This window comes from Talpa occidentalis, unplaced genomic scaffold, assembly GCF_014898055.3.
Source record: "Talpa occidentalis isolate TD23 unplaced genomic scaffold, MPIMG_talOcc4v2.1 talOcc4.7, whole genome shotgun sequence".
Lineage (NCBI taxonomy): Eukaryota > Metazoa > Chordata > Mammalia > Eulipotyphla > Talpidae > Talpa > Talpa occidentalis.
In genome coordinates this window covers 84,699,997-84,713,623 of record NW_023605083.1, presented here as the reverse complement: position 1 = coordinate 84,713,623, position 13,627 = coordinate 84,699,997, and the positions used below count along the sequence as shown (strand labels likewise).

General features: G+C 40.6%; 1 long non-coding RNA gene across 1 annotated transcript; it reads right to left on the bottom strand.

Annotated features, from left to right (window-relative positions):
• Nucleotides 1-1,012: 1,012 nt before the first annotated feature.
• Nucleotides 1,013-13,450, bottom strand: LOC129144880 (uncharacterized). The gene is made up of 3 exons (XR_008549669.1): nt 13,096-13,450; nt 7,550-7,663; nt 1,013-1,195 (listed from the first exon to the last, which is right to left on the bottom strand). It is a non-coding gene; the product is annotated as an uncharacterized LOC129144880 (long non-coding RNA).
• Between the last annotated feature and the right edge of the window lie 177 nt (nt 13,451-13,627).

Here is a 13,627-nt window from a genome sequence, read left to right as displayed (position 1 = left end):
GAGTCCCGTGGGCCGCCCATCGATCAAGGGAGGAGTGGGAGTGATGAGAGCAGGGGAGGGAGACCCCGGGGAGGCGGGTGGTGCTACGTGGGTGGATTATTGGTAGGAAAGCTCCACCTATGGGGAACAATAACTGAAGACATTTGACCCATGATGTAAGAAAAAAAATTCATATATAAATTCATAATTTCTGCTAAAGATTTCTTCATACTTTTGATCTCACTAAATACAGGCATTATGTGTTGTTTTTTTTTAATTTCACATAATAATTAAAGTTTTTTAATATTATAGTCTTTTCATCACAAAAAACTTATTCGTCCAAAGACCAAAAATATTTGACATCAAGCTCTCTTCTCAAATATTAAATATTACTATACAATATAGATAATTTTAAAACCAACAATGACAAGTACCAGAACAACATTCACTTAAATTTTTTCCAGGAGCCCTGTCTCTGATTTCCAGTCCATTCTGCACTATCAAGTTATATCTATTCCTTTTCTCAGGTAATAATGATCTGAATCAGATCCAAAGAAAGCAGTAGAGGAGTTTGTCTCCTTTGAAGACCTAGAATTGCCACCATCTGGTATCAAATTAAAATCTGAATTAAAGCCTTCATTAAAGTCTGATACAACTCATTAATGCAGAGATTCAACAGCAGCAGGCACATTCACTGTATGTCTCATTTTTCTATACTGTCTGGGTCAACAGTCAATGGTGGACACAGCTCTGAGAGCCACCTCGCGCCCAGCCTTCCAAATACTCGTTCCGCCAGTGTTTTCCGACTTCTTTCCACAGCTGTTCTTCGAGTTTGTTCAAACATTGCTTCCAAATCAAATGTGCGAGCTTTTTTCCCGAACCCCGTGAAGCCCATGGTGACAGCCAGCTGCGGGTTCGGTCCCGCCGCGTCCGAGCCTGTCACTTCGCTGGGCCCCGGGCGCTCCATGGCCCGCGCAGGCCTCAGGAGGAGCCGCAGCCCCCGGCCCCGACAGCGGCCAGGCATTATGTGTTTTGATTCCCATAGTGCTATTAATCATCTCATTAAGACTTCTATTGTTGACCTTTGTCATGGTGAGTGGTTGCCACGACTTTCTGCCTACATCAGACAAATTTAAATTGGCCAATGTGAAAACTCAACAGCTGCATATTTATGTGCTTAGGAAAAACTTCCTGATTATGTTCCAGTTGTCAAAACCTAGAGTAAAAGCACCCATAAATTAAATCATCCACAAATAGAATATACACAAATGGTTGCTTTGGTGCAAATTGGAAAATAACATACAATATTCAGCAATTTATAAATCTGCAAATTTGCTGTTTAGAATGGCGTGTCTAATGTTCTTGAATTTCAAAGTGCTTTCATTTACATTGTATCTTTTATTCTGAGGCTTAAAGGGCTTAAAATTTCATTTTCTGGGATCAGACCACCTAACTACCATTTTATTTATGATGTGACATTGTGCAAATTATCTAACCTTATTGTTCTGTATTTTCTTATCTGTAAAATGGGAGCAGAAACACGATTTAGTAATAGTAACAAGGTAAGGTTATTGTCAGGGTTATATAAGCTAAGATTTGTACATTGTAAAATCTATGGCATAGTAAGCACTCAATAAATTTTAGATGTAGTGAACACTCCACTTTTCAGGAGAGGAGACAGACTGATAAATGACTGTTTAGCCAGTAAAGAATAGTTAGGACTTAAAACCAGGTCTAATGGACTAGACCTTGGTCTCTTAACTCTATGCTGCCTTTCTTATTTAACATAAGATGGCAGGTTTCCTAATTGAGGGCTTTTATGGAACAATTTTTTTTCAGTCCTAAAAAGGAGACCAATTTTTTCATCTGCTTTTAGGGTGAGATGATTGTTCTCTTTTTTTTTTTTAATTTTTCATTTGTCCTGTGAATGTGTTTAGTTTGACTTTTGTCTGACGAATCATTCTTCTTAGAGCAAGGAAGAAAGAAAATTAAATAAAAGAAAAGTAAGGTGAGGTGCAAAAATGGAAATCTAATGAGAAAATATAAAGGCTATGTATTCAAAATGTAGATTGAAGTCCCCAACTCCTGCATGTTAACTTTATTTTGAAGACTTTTTTGCTGCCTCAAGAAAAACCCCTAGAAAGAGGACAAGAATGTCATAATGATTATGTTGAAAAATTCAGATACTAAAGAATATAGTTCATAGCAATTGAAGAAGCAAAGAAACCTCTGGTATTGTGTGTTGTAGCTTTAAACAAAGCCCATCTAACAGCATTGCTTAAAGAAAACTAAGACCTACAGACCAATGGTATTTAGTTATTATTTTCTCTCAGGTCCAACATTTCCTTTTTCATCTATTATTTTCTCTTCCATTTGCCCCTCTTTTTCTTTAATCTTCACTTCAAATTTTCTGTAATTCACCAGTATTTAGGTTTTGGTCACTATAGGTGATCATTTTATTAAAATGACCTGTACGAAGTGAACCATTTTCAGAGTAGCCTAACCAGGACCATCTTGTGTCAAGATTCTCCCAGCATTATATCAGTGACTTATTTTGTTGTTCACAAGAATCCTCCTTTCTCCTTTACAAATGGAAAGAAAAACGGAGGCATTTCTCCTGCATTTTTCAGAGGTCTTAACCCTCAGTGGGAATGGCTGGCCTCCATGTTTGGCACATATCTATCTCTCTTTAGTTGCAGCTGCGCAACTAATGTCTTCCATCCCCAGAGATTTGCTGCCTCTAGATCTTTGATTAAATCATCATCTCCGACTAGAATGTCTTTCCTCAGCCAATATCACTTAACTCCTAATTGTCCCAAATTCAGACGATCTGTCATCTCTTCCAAAAAGCTTTCCCAAAAGCTGCCAGTCTGAATTAAGGTATTTCTCTTCCACGTTCCACATTACACAATGCAAACCTCTTCTAGAGCGTAATGAATAAGGTTAGGATTAGGGTTAAAGTGATTCACCTCTAAAATATATCCTATATTTTTTCCATCTCAATTACTGCCTTCTTGATCCAAGTCATCATTTACCTCTTTCCTGGGAAAATTACAGGAAAATTGTTTATATTCCTATCTTTTTCAGCTCATCACTTATACTGCACCTAGAGTGGTCTTTTTGACCACTTCATATATACAAAAATATAGGTAACACATAACATTTAATACAACAAACAGGATGAACATCCATGCACCCACCACTAGCTTAAGAAATAGGGCAGTGCAGAGCCTCCCCAGTGGCGCAGCGGTTGAGCGCTGGGTTGCGAAGCTGCCCGCAGCCTCTGCAGCGCTGGTTCAATCCCCGGTTGCTCCCTGGACACCAGAGGAGGGTCCCACAGGGCGTGCAGACCTCTCCTGCCGCCCACTGCTCCCCTCCTCAGTGTACTTTGGTCCTTCTGCCAGCTCTGCTGCCTGCTCTGGCTCTGGTGAATTCTCTCACCCTCCCGTGCCTCTGACTGTACCCAGTGCTTGTATAAATAAATAAATCTTAAAAAAAAAAAAAACTTTAAAAAAAAAGAAATAGGGCAGTGCAAATACTTCTGAAGTGGTCTCTTTCCAATGGCAAAAACTATTTTGAGTTTGGTACTTAACATTTTCTTGTCTTAAAATTCTTTTATAATCTATGTATGTATCTCTAGACAATATACTTTTTGATTTTGCTTGGTTTTTTTTTTAAGATTTTTTTTTAAAAGATTTATTTATTTTATTTATTTATACAAGCACTGGGTACAGTCAGAAGCGCGGGAGAGTGAGAGAATTCACCAGAGCCAGAGCGGGGAGCAGAGCAGGCAGAAGGACAGAAGTACACTGCTGAGGGGAGCAGCGGGCGGCAGGCGAGGTCTGCGCGCCATGCGGGACCCTCCTTCAGTGGCTGGGGAGCAGCCGGGGATCGAACCGGCGCCTCAGAGGCTGCGGGCAGCCCTGCAACCCAGCGCTCAACCGCTGTGCCACCGGGGAGGCCCTGCTTGTTTTTGAATTAAAAAAAAAATAACTGCCTGCCATTTGGTTTGCAATTTGCTTTTTGCACTAAACATTATATTTCTGAAAAGTATCCATGTTGATGTTCGTGTCTGTGTAGTATTCCATTGCATGTATGATACACATTTCTATTCCAATGAAAAACTGGGTATCTTCCAGGTTCTGTGCAGTCAACTAAAATAAACAGGCTTGACCTTGAATCCCAGTGTATGTATGTAAGAATTTACTCCGGTGGCCTCCCTGGAGCTCTGGGTTGCCAAGCTGCCTGCAGCCTCTGCAGAGCCGGTTCGATTCCCAGCCACTGGGCGAGGGTCCCACATGGCGCGCAGACCTCTCCTGCCACCCTCTGCTCCCCTCAGCAGTGTACTTCGTCAGTCTGCCTGCTCTGCTCCCCGCTCTGGCTCTGGTGAATCCTCTCACCCTCCTGCGCTTCTGACTGTACCCAGTGCTTGTATAAACAAAAATAAATAAATCTTTAAAAAAAAAAAAAGAATTTACTCTAGGGCAGAGCTGTCAAATAGAACTTACTGTGATGATAAAAATGTTCTGTATCAACTCTGTCCAATATGATAGCCACATGTGGTCACCGAGCAGTAGAATGTGACTACATTGGAGAAATAAATTTTTAATCATATTTAATTTTAGTTCATTTCAATTTAAATAGCCACAAGTGGCTAGTGGCTACCATATTGGACAGAGTATCTTTGGAACAAAGTGCTGGGGTAGAGAGCATCTTTAACTTTGCTTAATGACAAAATATTGACAAATGACAAATTTTTCCAAGTGGAAACATTTTTTGTCTTACTTAATTTTTTAAATGAATTGTTTTACATCCTTGTTAATATTCTGTAGTAAAGGATTTCTCCCCTCAGGTGTGGTTACCATAGCTCTCCCAACCCCAAAGCTCCCACAGTTTTCCACTATAGTCCATTTTGTTCTGCCCCCTTCCTCACCCTCCCCCAAATGCCTCATATCTAGAGTCAGCTTCATGGGTTGGTTTTAATGTTTGCCTTTGTCTGACTCTTTGATTTTACTATATTTCCAAGTGCTAATACAACTTATACTCCCACAAGCAGTATCTAAGAATTAACAATAGTACTTTTTAATATCAGCCTTTAAAATTTTTGCCTATCTAGATATAAAGTGGCATCTTACTATAATTTTATTTTGTATTTCCATCATTACTGTTTATTTGCCATTCAGTCTCCCCTTTTTGTGAAATACTATTTAGGTCTTTTGTCTTTTTCTATAGGGTTATTTATCTTTTTCCTAAAGATATTTAGAAGTTGTTTATTTTTTAATATTATTTTTTTCTAATTAAATGTGTTATAAATACCTTCAATGCATTCCTTAAAACATAAATCAGATCATGTCTTCCCACTATACTCAGAATAAAATCTACACTCCTTATCATGTGATTAACTCCCAACACCCATCCCACCTCTCATGTACTCAGGAAAAGGAATATGTATGGAGAACTGACTACTGTACTAGGGATAAGTCTGACTGATACAGGGTAATTCCATTCCCTTACCAGCCATTGGCTCAGGGAAAGGCACATGAGCTTGTTTTGACAATAAAATTCAGGGAGAAGGGTGCTGAAAGTTTCTGTGAAAGATAGTCTTGAAGCTTAGGAGAGAGTGAAAAAAAGCTAAACTTTTCCATTGGACTTGAAGGAGGAAACATGAAGAGACCAGGTCCAAAGACGGTATGGGGAAGAATCTGGGTTCATTGTGACCACCATGTTCCTCCCCTCAGGCTCTTCCACCTGCTTTCCCCTCTTCTGAAACTTTCTCCCACAGACCCTCCATATGTCCAGATCTTTACTACCAATTTTCAGTTCAAACGGTTGCCTCCTCAGAGGAGCTATTTATGCCACTATCCCTGGCCAGTCACTATCACTACATGCTGCTATATTTTATGTCAATATTGAAAGTGACTGTATTCATTTGTTATCTCTCTCCCCCACTAAAATGGAAGAACCAGGAGAACAAGAATCTTGTCTGTTCAGCTTCCTGTGTACTTCTATATCTCATACAGAATCTGACACATAATAGGTGCTCAGTAAATATTTTATGCATTAATCAAAAACTGGTTTGGTGAGAATACAAATTGATATAGCCACTATGGAAAACAGAATGGAGATTCCCCAAAACATTAAAAATAGAATTGTCATATAGATGCTGCAATTCCACTTTTGGGTATTAATATGAAGAAAGGGAAAACACTAATTCAAAAAGTTATGCACCCCATGTTCATTGTAGTGCTATTTACAACAGCCAAGACATGGATACAACCTAAGTATCCAGAGATAGATGAATTGATAAAGAGATATGGTCTATATAGGCACATATATAAAGGAATATTATTCAGCCATAAAAAGAATAAAATCTTACCATCTGAGACAATATGTTTTGGCCTAGTGGGCACTATGCTAAGTAAGTCAGATAGAGAAAGGAAGACAAATACTATATGATCTCACATATATATGTAGAATCTTAAATAAATGGAGAACAGAGTGGTAGTTACCAGAGGCAGGAGGTAAAAGTGGGAAAAATCGGTGAAGGGGTCAAAAGGCACAAACTTCCAGTTATGAAATAAGTCATGAGGATGTAATGTACAGCAGTGACTACAGTTAATAATATTATATTGCTTATTTAAAACTTGCTAAAAGAATAGACTATAAAAATTCTTTTCATAAGAAAAAAAATTGCACAACCATGTATGATGACAGATGTTAACTGGATTTGCTGTGGTGATCATTTCACAATATATACAAATGTTGAATCATTATATTGTACACATGAAACTAACATAATATTATACATCAACTATATGCAATTGCATAGTTTTTTGCATACTTCAAATTTAAAAACTATTTTAAATAATGATTAATTTTGTTGCTTATTTTCCCTACTAGATCAAAGCTCTTTGAGGTAAGGAACAAATGCTTAATGTTGCCATACATGTATGAAAGACACAAAGAGAGGGAAGATATATTTGGGAGAAATATAGTGCCAACCTATTATTGCCTTTATGGACAATATTCCTTAAAGACGTTTTTCTCCTACTCTTATCTCTACCTATGGAGGATTTCATGGATATGAAACCCCCATGAATAAAGGAAAATGCTCTTCACTGCACTTCAAAGTCTGACTGTGAACAATGTTTTTAACCTATTTCTTACCTTTTGTCTATGTCTTCTTTCCCACTACTATTTATTCTACACTCTTGCCACACCAAACTCTAGTGTAGTTGAATTTTATTTGAAGGATACACTCCTGAAGTCTTCACACAAAGTTAAAAACATCCATAGCTCAAGACCATTTAGCAGCATTATTTAGCAAGCAAGACTAGTGAGTAATAAATATAAATATACTGAACATATTGTTTCGCCGGCTAAAATTGCCCCATGGTGTGGCAAAAGCATAAACAATTTCTAGCTCACTTAACCACCACAGGTTTTGAGGTATGAAATTCCTGACAAATAGAAAACATTGTAAGTACATCATACCGCTTCAAATTGTGTGCCTATAGTAAGGTGTCATTACTAGACCATTTCAAATAGTTTGCATAATTCAAATACTTACAAAACTTGAGCAGACTTTCTCATTTTTCCTGAATCACATTCATGCCCTTTCATGTTTCTTTGCCTTAGTACATGTTGTCTCCTCTATCTGGAATACTTTGTGAATTGCTAACACCTAGAACAGTGAGTGGCAGAAACGTCATTTCCATAGGTAGAAAGTAATATTGCTGATATAATGGTATTATCGCAGAACATTTAAAATCATTGGTTGGGGGAGGGGGAGAAGACTCATACATCTACAACAAATGTCATAATGTTCAAATACTTAAAACCTGAATCTGAAGTTTTCTGAGCAGAGGGAGGGAAAACAAGGGTTAGGTTAAGTCCACATGGAGTATAGGAATGGTAGGGAAAGCCGAAGTCTTAAAGTGCCTGTGCTCAGATAGGTGTGTGTCACAGACTTGAGGAAAATTGTAGTAAAGGGATATGGCTGCTTTGGGGTCCTCCAAAGTCCCAGGATCTAATATCTGAAAGCTTTACTGGAGTCATTTTCTGCTAGTTTTGTTCATTCTAGGGGAGGAGGAATTACCTGGGTAAGGGTGGGATGAAAGGTAGGAGAGAGGTAGACCACTGAAACTCCTCCTAGGTCAAATCAGAAGCAAATAATAATAATAATAATATCCATACACAATAAATGCAAATCAATGAAGCCATCTAGATATAAAGAAACTATGTGGGCCTCTTTGACCTGTTCACTTTTTTCCCTTTCAATGGAGACACAATTACTATGGAGAAATAACAATATTTTCAAAAGAAGCCAGCAAGCCAGAATCATATACAAAACTTCCCAATTCTAAACATTGGTTATGCAGGCCAAACAATGCAGCAGGCCCAGCAGGATGCCATTGTGTGAAATCTGAAGTTTACTATACAGTCTGGTGAATTATCAGGCGGCTTTCTGACCAAAGTATAGTGCAGAATTAGATGGGGCAACGTTAAAATGTGAACATGCTTCATAGAATTGCAGAATTTTTGTATTGATTCGATTCCAGATTTCCAACCAAAATAAAAATATGGTCTTTTCCATAAAAGTTGACCAACATAGGCCAAAGATTGATGGCCAGCTCAAAGGAAGGGTTACAGGATGGAGGATTTTGCCTTAAGACTGGTCCTGTTTGCTTTAACTCTGTGGCGGTCCATAGAAACAGTTGAGAAAAGGCATTGCTGCAAGGGCAGGTGGTGCCACTCCACAGTATTAATAAAGATTCTCTTTTCTAAAGTTGTAGATTTCATGCTAGATTTCCGTTTCTGGTTGGTTTATTCCATGAGGTGTCACTGGACCCACAGCATCTCTTCTGGATGGAGTTAGAGACAGGTCCTAAGAATCCTATTCTGGGTATGTCCTCCTGCGTGGGTCATTTGGGTTGACACTGTTGGGAAACCAGTTTTCTTCTGCACCTCTTTTTCATGCCCACATGGGGGCTGAGTGTATGGGTGTGAGATGTTGGGTGGAAAACTGGTAGTAAGGGTGCCACCCTGACAATAAGGGCAGAGCAAGAGACCTAGCAAAACGATGATGATATGAATCTCTGGGCAAGGGGTGGGGAAATATAATTACTGGTGTGAAAAGGATGGCTGTAGCTGTAAAACTGGTCCTCCCCACCTTACTCCAGTGATTCCATCTCCACTTTTTTCCTGGGCTCTTGTTCTAACAATTATACCCTCTCCAACACATTTAATCTCTCATCTGTACTGGTTCCTGCCTGTCATCCTCTAGTAAAATTAAGTTTTCCTTTTCTCTCAAAAGAGCTTCCTTGATATTTCCTTCTCTGTCATTTTATTGCAGTGTGGCTTCTGCTCACACCAACCTCCCACTGAAGTTGCTCCCTCTAAGGGCACCCGCAACCCAGTTGCCAAATTCAGTCCTACTTGACTTTTTTAAAGATTTCAGTCCCATTCACCATCTGCTGCCATTCATCAGCTTGCCTTCCTGGGCTTCCAAGATAACTCTCCAGGAGTCTTCCCATCCTTTTCACTGCTTATTCATTTTCTGCTGGTTTCTCTGACTTCATTCATTCTTTCAATGTTGTGATGCATTCAGGTACTGCTACCTAACATGGTATTGTTGTAAGAAACAGTAAAAGGTGCTATTCAAATTGGGAAGGTTTTAGACCAGGGTACATCACCAGGAAACCAGAGCTTAAACTGGACTTCAGGCCCCATTTACCCACTCAGCCAGGTACCCTCATGCTGTGAACACCCTGTACAACCGTACACTGCAGCCCTGGGTACTATTCTGGTTTTTGTCTTTTTGTTCTACACTTTTCCCTTTGTATTTTTGTTGACTTTCATAGTTCTAACTCCAATTTACATGTCTTACCTAATCTCTAGATATCTTTCAATCTGCATTCAGAATTTTTCCTCCTAGGTGTCCTGTGGGTACCCCAAACTTACTAAAATCCAGATTGATTCATAGTTTTTTGTTGATTTTGATTTTCACTTTCTTATAGTTATTCATTTTCCTGGTCCCTTATTTAAGTTTTCTAGATTCCTGCTATGAGTGAGACCATCCGGTATTTTTCTTTTTCGTTTTGGCTTATTTCGCTGAGCATGATCCCTTCCAGCGCCATCCATGTTGCTGCAAATTGCATGTGTTTATCTTTTTTGAATGCTGAGTAATATTCCATGGTATATATGTACCACATCTTCTTGATCCAGTCATCTATTTTTGGGCATTTGGGTTGTTTCCAAAGCTTAGCTATTGTAAACAGTGCTGCTATAAACATAGGGGTGCAGGTGTTCTTTGGAATTGATGTTTCTGTGTCCTTTGGGTAAATACCTAGGAGTGGAATTGCTGGATCGTATGGAAGCTCTATGTTTAGTAGGTCCAGAAATCTCCATACAGCTTTCCACAGTGGTTGGACCAGTTTGCACTCCCACCAACAGTGCAGAAGAGTTCCTTTTTCTCCACACCCTCGCCAACATTTGTTGTTGCTAGTTTTTTTAATATGTGCCACGGGGGTGGGAGGGAGGGATTGGGGTCAGAATGGGGGGGCTGCAATTGTATGGGGAATATAACAATAAAATTTAAAAAAAAAAAAAAAAAAGATATTCATGGAAAATTGGATCTTGGATTATTTGTTAAAAAGTTTTAACGTCTTCAAATAAACCGAACTAAAAAGTAAAAAAAAAAAAAAAAAAAAAAAAAAAAAAAAAAAAAAAAATCCAGATTGAATTCATTATCTGCTCAGCTCACTTAACATACATTTTTAAAAATTTTTATTTCCAAATTCTTCTTGAAGAAATAATTTGTGTATTATTATTATTATTATTAGTATTTTTTTAAATAGAGGCATGTTTTATTTATTTATTTGTTTGTTTGTTTTTGTTTATACAAGCACTGGGTACAGTCAGAAGCACGGGAGGGTGAGAGAATTCACCAGAGCCAGAGCAGGGAGCAGAGCAGGCAGAAGGACCGAAGTACACTGCTGAGGGGAGCAGCGGGCAGCAGGAGAGATCTGCGCGCCATGTGGGACCCTCCTCCGGTGGCCGGGGAGCAGCTGGGGATCGAACCGGCGCCTCCGAGGCCGCGGGCAGCTTCGCAACCCAGCGCTCAACCGCTGCGCCACCGGGGAGGCCCTGTATTATTATTTTTTAAAGATTTATTTATTTATACAAAAACTGGGGTACAGACCAGAGGCACGGGAGGGTGAGAGAACTCACCAGAGACAGAGCGGGGAGCAGACCAGGCAGATGGACTGAAGACACTGCTGAAGGGAGAAGCGGGCAAGGCATGAGAGGTCTGCCTTGCCACATGAGTTTCTCCCTGGCTGACCGGGAATCAAACCTGCACTGCAGAGGCTGCGGACAGCTTCACAGCACGGCACTCAACTCTCTGTGCCACTGGAGAGGCCCATATTCTTTTTTTTTCCCTAAAGATTTATTTATTTATGCATACAAGAGCTGGGGTACAGGCCAGAGGTGTGCGGGGGGGGGGGGGGGGGAGAGGATTCACCAGAGACAGAGTAGGGAACAGAACAGGCAGACTGACCAAAGTACACTGCTGAGGGGAGCAGTGGGTGAGTCAGGAGAGGTCTGCTGCACCAGGTGGGTAGCTCCTTGGCCAGCCAGGGGCTCAAACTTGTGCTGTAGAGGCTTCAGACAGCTTCATAGGTTGTGCCTTAACCCCTTGTGCCACCAGGGAGGCCCTAACATATTCTTAAACATGTCTATTTTTCTGTATTTTCTTTCTCTCATTTGATGAAAGCTCCCTCTATTCATTCAATTGAAAACTTCCAGATTATTACTGTTCCCTTCCCACAGGCAAAGGCTTTCTACATCACCCAAGTACAGTTCTAGAAATGCCTTCTAACTAGATCTCCTATGTCCAGCATTTCTCCCCTCCAAATTATTCTCCTACTGCCCTCAGGTTTCTTTCTTTACACAGATCTGAACATATTGTTCCTCTGATTAAAAACCTATTTTGGCTTCTAACTAAACATAAGATAAAGCCCAAATGCTTAGGTATAGCCTATAAAGCCCTACATATCCAGGCCTAAACTTACTATTCCAGTCCTACACTTGCCTCAATCTCAACACTTCCTTGATCTTAACCACACCAGACTATGATGCCATTTCTTGAACATGATTTTGCCGTGTGCTTTAAAGTCTCTGTGCCTTTTCTGGCAACTTGCATGGCCTTCTTTTGTGTTCTGCCTTGTAAAATCCCACCCACTCTTTAAGGTTATGCTTACTTGTCACCTCTTTCAGGCACCTCTGGCCCTAATTAACAGCTCTCTCCTGATTGCCTCCACAGCACTATTAGTATGCTAGTAGAGATTTCTTAAAGGTATTTTGCATCTCTTTCCCATTACACTGTTTCTTAAGGGCAAAGACTAAGCTTTGTTAAGAGTCTCCATATCATCAACAACTTGTCCAGTGCCGGGTAAGAATTTTAAGAATAAAATTTTGAGTTGAATTGGACGGGATGCTTGAACATTTCATTTTGTGAAAACAAAAAACAAAAAACAATGATTTCTTTGGGCATTATTTTCAGCCTGTTCATTTTCTTCAGACATCAGAATCTCAGAATAAGGCATTTGAAGGGCCCTGTTGGAGATAGCTGCGATCATATCCCAAAATTTTAGCTAGCTCTCTCTAGGGACATAGAAACTGTAATGTCTCAAATGACTGATGTCTGAGTATGGATTTTTACAGATATCAGAGTTCCTTAGAGCCAGTAATGACTCAATCTAGGACTTAGACTGTAGATTCCACAGATGATTCACAATTCTAAGTGTCAGAGACAAAGCTTTCAATGATAGTTTTCCAGTGATAAGTTTATGTGTTTTATCATCCAGGGATCCTATCCCAACTTCTCCAAGGGGTGAGATTTCAGAGCACGAAAAACAATATAAAAGGGCTTTGCAATCTCAAAATCTTGGAAAGTTGCGTGGTTATCTTTAGGTGGGTGGGAGTCGGGACCAAGTTCATTGGCACGTTTTGTGGAGGACCTTGCAAAAAGTATGGAGAAGCATAAGGCTGGCTTCCGTCATTTCCCTTGCTTAAACCCCACATTACATGCCGGGGTAGGTAGTAGACACTCACCGACTCCATGAAGCCCAGAAAGGGTAGTTTTCTTGAAATGAGCAGATGTGCATTTGTAGAACTGTGCTACTGGCTTCTGAATGCGTGGGCAAGAACTTGGTTCTGGCTAGAATCCAAGCAACAAGTTGTCATTGAAAATGCAGTGACTGGTCAGTAAAAGATACCTATAAGAAGCGCCTTTGGGTGCATTTTTTGGGACGAGTCAACCCATCCCAAGCTCCGTGGTTAATAATGCGGTCCTTCAGCTCCACCCTACCGCCTCGAGTCCCCTTTTGGTTTCGAAACAGGCGTCATGGAGCCCATTCCCCCGTTCTAGAGTACTCGGGTTGTGGGCCCAACGCGCCCCTCAGGTGGCCCCGCGGGAGCCGGCCTGATCCCGGGAGGCGCCCCGTGGCCTGGAAGCTGATCGCCGTTGGCCGAGGGCGCGGGCGCGGCCGGGCCGGGCGGAAGAGGGGAGCGCGGAGCGGCGGAAGAAGGGCACAGCCCCTACCCGGAGCTCCCCAAGGCCTGGCCGGGGGCAGAGCGAGCCGGC